Raw genomic sequence first — 7,828 nt, forward strand, 5'->3', positions numbered from 1 at the left:
GAAAGTATGTTTTTCTGAGAAACTCAACTGGTAATAATATTGTAAGGAAGATAAACTCTGTGCATATCATTTTTTCATAGGGGCAAATGCAAACAGAATTGGAGAGCCATTAATTGCCATCTTGTAATTATTTAGAAAATATCTTATTTCTCTATTTATATCCACTTTTTGAAATACAGGGAATCAGTTATAGTTCTGTGTAATATCATGAAAGACTATCATATTTTGTCAAATGCCTTTTCTGCATCTGTTAAGATAATAGCGTGATTTTAAAACTTTGTTCTGATTTCTGTTAATGTGGTGTATCATACTGATTATTTTGCCTATGTTAAACCATCCTTGCCTCACAGGAACAAATCCTTCTTGATTATGTATGAACCTTTTAACATGTTGAACTCAGTTTGTAAATACTTTTTGAAGATTTTTGCATCCATGCTCATCAGAGATATTGTTGTATACTTTTCTTGTGTTTTTATCTGGTTTTGATTTCAGGTTGATGCTAGCCTTACAAAATGAGTTGGAAATATTTCCTCTTGTATTTTTTGAAAGAGTTTAAGAAAGACTGGTATTAATTCTTCTTTACCTGATTGATAGAATTCACTCTGAAGTCATCTGGTCTCAGGTTTTCTTAGTTTTAAGAAGTTTTTAATTGCTGGTTCAATTGCTTTGTTATTGGTCTGTTCAAGTTGTCCAGTCTTCATAATTCAGTCTTGAGAGGTGTATGCTTCTAAGACTATTCCTTCTAGGCTGTCCAATTTTTGGTGTAAAAGTTGTTTATAAGAGTCCCTTATAATCTTTTAAATTTCTATTTCATAAGTTGTAATGTCTCCTCTTTAATTCTGATTTGTTTCAATATTATCTTTTCCCCCTTAATTAGGTTAGATAAGTGTTTGTCAATCTTGTCTGGCCTTTCCAAAGACCAGCTCAACTTTTATCATTTTTTCTGTTGAGTTTCTGATCTCTATTTCATGTATTTCTGCTCCAAGGTTTAGTTTTTTCCTTTCTTCTTCTAACTTTAGACATAGCTGCTTCTTCTTCTTCTTCTTTTTTTTTAAATTCATTAAGATGTAACATTAAGTTGTTTATTTCAGAGGTTTCTTATTTTTATTTTTTAATTTATTTTTAATTAAAGTATAATTGTTTTACAATGTTGCATTACTTTCTGCCATGCAACAATGTGAATCAACCATAAGCATATATCTGTCCCTTCCTTCTTGAACCTCTCTCCCACTCTTCACATCCCACCCCATCCCACCCTTTAGGTTGTGACAGAGCACAGAGCTGAAGGTATTATACAGCACCTTCTCAGTAGCTATCTGTTTTACATATGGTAGTGTGTACATTTCAGTGCTGCTCTCTCAATTCATCCCACCTTCTTCTTCCCCTGCTGTGTCACAGCTTGTTCTCCATGTCTGCATTTCTATTCCTGACCTACAAATAGGTTCATCAGTACCATTCTTCTAGATTCTATCTGTAAGCATTAATATACAATATTTGTTTTGCTCATTCTGACTTATTTCACTCTGTATAACTTTAGGCTTTAGGTACATCCACCTCACTAGAACTGACTCAATTCTTTTCTTTTTATGTCTGAGTAATAGTCCATTTTATATATATGCACCACAAATTCCTTATCCATTCATCTGTCAGTGGACATCTAGGTTACATCCATGTTCTGGCTCTAGTAAATTGTGCCACAATGAGTATAGGAGGTATATGTGTCTTTTTGAATTATGGTTTTCTCAGGATATATGCCCAGCGTGGGATTGCTAGGTCATTGTTGTTATTGTCATCAACTGCTAAGTTGTGTCCAACTCTTTGTGACTCCATGGACTGCATGGAATTTCCTGTTGTTCACTATCTCCTGGAGTTTGCTCAAATTCATGTGCATTGAGTCAGTGATGCTATCTAACCATCTCATTTGTCACCCCTTCTCCATTTGCCTTCAGTCTTTCCCAGCATTAGGTTTTTACTAGTAAGTCAACTCTTTGCATCACGTGGCCAAAGTATTGAAGCTTCAGCTTCAGCATCAGTTCTTTCAATGAATATTCAGGGTTGATTTCTTTAGGATTGATTGGTTTGATCTTCTTGCAGTCCAAGGGATTTTTCAACAGTCTTTTCCAGTACCACAATTTGAAAGCATCAATTCTTCCATGCTCAGCCTTCTTTATGGCCCAAATCTCAGAGCCATACATGGATACTGGTAAAAACCATAGCTTTGACTATATAGACCTTTATAGGCAAAGTGATGTCTCTGCTTTTGAATATGCTGTCTAGATGTGCCATAGTTTTCCTTCCAAGGAGCAAGTGTTCTTTAATTTCATAGCTGAAGTCACCGCACCGTATGTTGGGTCATATGGTAGTTTTTATTCCTACTTTTTAAAGAAATCTCTATACTGTTCTCCTTAGCGACTGTATCTAAACTTACATTCCCACCAACAGTGCAAGAGGCTTCCCTTTCCTCCACATCCTCTCCAAAATTTATTTTTTATAGATTTTTTTTGATGATGGCCTTCTGACTGGTATGAGGTGATATCTCATTGTATTTTTTATTTTTATTTTTCTAATAGTGAGTGATGTTGAGCACTTGTCAAGTTTTTATTGACCATCTGTAAGTCTTTTTTGGAGAAATGTCTGTTTAGGTTAGACCTTTCTTCTTTTTTAATATAACTGTTTATCACTATAAATTTGTCACTTAGAACTGCTTTTGCTGTGTCTCATAAGTTTTGGTATGCTGTATTTTCCTGTTCATTTATCTTGAGATATAAGCAAACTGATATAGTAAAGTTTCTAAGAGCTAATGCAGTATTTTGAACTGATTCAGTTGCTTTAATTATTAATTTGTTTCATGACCTGCATAATTGCATATAACTCTCTCACTCCATTTATATACACTGTTGCTTTGGCCGATTTTGGACCTCTTTCAAACATCAAAAACTTGTGTGTATAGAAAACAACTAGAAACATCTAATGTGTCAAAAGTCTTCTCAGGTGGCTCAGTAGTAAAGAATATGCCTGCCAATGCAAGAGACACAGGTTCAATTCCAGGATCAGGAAGATCCCCTGGAGAAGGAAATGGCAACCCACTCCAGTATTCTTGCCTGGGAAATTCTGTAGACAGTGGAGCCTGGTGGGCTACAGTCCATGATGTCACAGAGTCAGACACAACTTTGCAACTAAACAGCAGCAGCAACAGCCGTATCTCCCTCCCTCTCTCTCTATATATATATATCTGTCTATCTATCTATGTCTCTATCTATACACACACACACACACACACACACACACACACACACACACAATGTTGATCTCATATCCTAATTTTTAAAAAAATAATTTAAAAAAATTTTAATTTAAAAAATTTCATCAATGGAGAAGTAGCCTGCAACAGATCTGAATTGTTACAAAGTGTGACTTTAGGAGCCAGGTTTTTGGCTTTACCTAGAAAGTCACCTGGAGAAGGCAATGGCACCCCACTCCAGTACTCTTGCCCGGAAAATCCCATGGATGGAGGAGCCTGGTAGGCTGCAGTCCATGGGGTCGCTAAGAGTCAGACACGACTTCACTTTCACTTTCACTTTTCACTTTCATGCATTGGAGAAGGAAATGTCAACCCACTCCAGGGTTCTTGCCTGGAGAATCCCGGGGACAGGGAAGCCTGGTGGGCTGCCGTCTCTGGGGTCACACAGAGTCGGACATGACTGAAGCGACTTAGCAGCAGCAGCAGCAGAAAGTCACCTTTTATATCAAATTGGCAACCTGGGAATGTACTGTTAGTGAGTTTTACAGAATTAAATGGCCATTCTAGCATTCAATAGGGAAGAAGTTCTATAATATACAAGGTTAAAGCATGAATTATTTGTTTAACTCTTCTTTTTAAGCTCAATATACTGGCCAACATTTAAAAATAAAAGCTAAGTGAGATTTCACTTCCAAACATGATAAAGAACAGGGTCAGAAACTACATTCAGCTGTATACAACTAGAAAGCTGGGCAAAAATATATTTAAAAGTATCAGCAGATCTTGGCCAAGAATTAGCACAGGATTACTATGAGCCATACACCCTGTTGGATGCCACATTCTAGGCCAAGGAGCAGGGGTGTGGATCCCAGACAGTCTTAAAATCCTCCTAATTTGAGGAGGTCAGAATTTGGAGAGGCAAAGTGTGGTGTCTGTAAGTTGCAAAACAGAGGTCCACAGAGAAAGAAAGAATGCTGAAAACATGTGCAGGCATCCTGTTGAGTCAGCTGACTACTAAAACACACAGGCATCTTGTGAGATTACTATAGGAAGAACTCACGTGGGGCAGAGAAGTGTTCAATCAGCTGAGCAGAGAGTGCTTGTTCATCATGTGGGGCTTGGAGAGGAGATACAGAAGCCAACTGGTAAATAGTTCGGACATTGCAGACCACATATGATATATGTTTCTTGTTCTTCCTTGTTTTTGTATTGTTCTTACAAGCCTTTAAACATATGGAAAGGCATGGCAACCCACTCCAGTATTCTTACCAGGAGAATTCTATGGACAGAGGAGCCTGGTGGGCTACAGTCCATAGGGTTGCAAAGAATCAGACATGACTGAGTAACTAACACTCTCACTTTCACTTTCATTGGTTTCTCAGGGCTGATGGTAAAAAAAAAAAAAAAAAATGCTACCAACTAGTGGCTTAAGATGATAGAAATTTATCCTCTCACAGTTCTAGAGGCTAAAAGTTATTGTGTTGACTAGTCAGGTTCCTTTTGAAGGCCCTAGGGGAGAATCTTTTCTTCCCTTTTACAACCTTTGTGGTTAATGGCAATCATCATCAGTGTTCCTTAGCTTGTAGATGCATTACCCCATTCTCTGTTCCTTTTTCACATGACCTTGTTACCTGTGTATACCTCTGTGTATGTTTGCGTCAGTTTTTATATGGAGACCAGCAATTGGAGTTAGGGCATACCCAATCCGACATGACCTAATCTTAACTTGATTACATTTGCAAAGATGGTCACATTAACAGGTAACAGATGGACATGAATTTGGGGGAACACTATTGTGAAAACCATTGTTAGTTCAAAGCCCTTGCAAAAGTTGGCTACCCAGTGGATTCAGCTCATATGTTGGCCACTAGTTGGCCACTAGTATAAGTCCTCTAACTTTTAAATATACTTACGTTAAACTAAAAGACTTTCTTTCCCATTATGTAACTGAACTATGAAAAGTTCAACTATTAAAAAAAAATCTTTTTGGATAGTAGTATATTTTGTCAAGTGTAGCATTTCAGGAATTGCTATCCAATTAGAGAAGCTTGGATCAGAGTAAGGTTGAGAGCACCCTGCTGCTGCTGCTGCTGCTGCTGCTAAGTTGCCTCAGTCGTGTCCGATTTTGTGCAACACCATAGACGGCAGCCCACCAGACTCTTCTGTCCCTGGGATTCTCTAGGCAAGAATACTGGAATGGGTTGCCATTTCCTTCTGCATGAGAGCACCCTAGTAGTACATAATTAGAACAGTTCTGCCAAGATGGGCAAAAGGTGCCACAGATTGAAATGACTAGTATTCTTATTTTTAGCTCAAAAAGCAAAATAATAACTAAGGTGTTTGTAACATTGATTTAACACCTGAATTCACCACCAAAAATTTAGGTAAAAACAATTCTGACACCAAAGTTAAATGATGAAATTTTAGCATTGTGGTTTCACTGACAGGATGAGAGATATATTAGATAATAATGAAAGTACAGTAAAGAATAAGAAATGCTGCTTGCTTTCCAATAGCAGTTTCTAACTTTCCTTGTTCTCTTCTCCAATAAGGCAACTAGTTTGCTAACTGTCAGTTTAAACAGTTTCATGACTTTATCCTAATTTCATGTAGGTATACACTTGGGTTGATATTTTTTTGGTAAATAATCTCTTTCTCTTTTTTGTAAAAAAATATCTTAAGGATATTTTTATACTTATAGGGGACACATACTTGGTGCCTCAAATGGTAAAGAATCTGCCTGCAATGCAAGAGACCCAGGTTCAATCCCTGGGTCAGGAAGATCCCATAGAGAAAGGCATGGTGACCCACTCCAGTATTCTTGCCTGGAGAATCCCATGGACAGAGGAGCCTGGCGAGCTACAGTCCATGGGGTCACAAAGAACTGGACACGACTGAGCAACTAACACTTATGCTTACAGACAGGTTGTCTAGGATAGTTCAGAGATTTCTGTATATCCTAAATCTTGTCTACCCTATTGTTAACATTTTACATTCTTATACTACATTTGTCACACTTCTGAGCCAACAGTGAAGGAGTATTCTTAACTAAACTTCATGCTTTATTTAGATTTCATTAGTTTTTAATCTGAGATCCTTTTTTTTTTTTCCCAGTTCTATCTGTAATGCTACATTCATGCAGTCATCATGTCTCCTTACAATACTTTGGGCTGTAAAAGTTTCTCAGATTTCCCTTGATGTGATGGCCTTGAGAGTTTTGAGGTATACTAGCCAGATACTGTTTAGGATGTTCCTATATTCATATTTGTCTAACATTTTTCTAATGATTAGATCGGGGTCATGGGTCTTGAAGAAGAAAACACCAGAGGTAAAGTGTCACTTTCTTCACATCATTCCAGTGGTGTACACACTATCAACGTGATTTGTCGCTAGTAAAGCTCACTTTGATCACCAGGTTGAGGTTGTGAAGTAAAGTTGCTTTTGCCCCCTCCACTTTCTATACTGTACTTTGGAAGAAAGTTACAATGCAGATCCTACACTTAAGAAGTGGGAGTTACATTCCATCTCCTTGAGGGGTAGTATCTATATAAATTGCTTGGAAGTTCTCTGTAGAGGATCTATGCATGTTCCCCTCATTTATTTTTTAAGTCATTTGTTTATATCCATTTGGACTCTAGGTTATTTACTTTAATCCTTGGTTTATAGTACAATACTATGTTTGTTTTCTTATTCAAGTTCTTCTAGCTTTGGCCCTGAGAACTCTTTTTGTTGGTTTTCCTTTGGCATATACTCATTGTTTCTTGTTTCATCTTGAGCACTTCCTTACTTTATGTCTCTGCAAGGTGCTCCAGATTCATGTAGCATATTCCCGGCCCCTGTGTTAATATCACTCATTTCTCTACAGCGTGCTGGTTCCTTTTATGTTGTTGTTGTTGTTTAGTTGCTAAGTCATGTCCTACTCTTTGCAACCCATGGACTGCAGCATGCCAGATTCTCCTGTCTTCACTGTCCCCTGAAGATTGCCCAAATTCATGTCCATTGAGTCTAACCATCTCATCTTCTGCTACCCTTTTCTCCTTTTGCCTTCAATCTTTCCCAGCATCAGGGTCTTTTCCAATGAGTCAGCTCTTCACATCAGGGGTCAAAAGTATTGGAGCATCAGCATCAGTCCTTCCAATGACTATTCAGGATTGACCTCCTTTAGGATTGACTGGTTTGTTCTCCTTGCAGTCCAAAAGACTCTCAACAGTTTTCTCTGGCACCACAGTTTGAAAGCATCAGTTCTTTCGAACTTGGCCTTCATTATGGTTCAGCTCTCACATCCTTACATGACTACTGGAAAAAAACAGATTTGACTATACAGACTTTTGTTGGCAAAGTTATGTCTCTGCTTTTTAATACACTAGGTTTTTCATAGCTTTCCTTCCAAGGGACAAGTGCCTTTAAATTTCTTGACTGCAGTCAACATCCATAGCATTTTTTGAGCAAAAGAGAGTAAAATTTGTCACTGTTTCCATTTTTGTAGGAGATGGTATTAGAAACCAATAGGTCAGTGCTGTGTGTATTTGCCTCAAGGATCTCACAGCTGATAGAGACAGGAAATATATTGTCATACATTTATTAAGT

This window comes from Budorcas taxicolor, chromosome 6 (genome assembly GCF_023091745.1).
Source record: "Budorcas taxicolor isolate Tak-1 chromosome 6, Takin1.1, whole genome shotgun sequence".
Taxonomy (NCBI): domain Eukaryota; kingdom Metazoa; phylum Chordata; class Mammalia; order Artiodactyla; family Bovidae; genus Budorcas; species Budorcas taxicolor.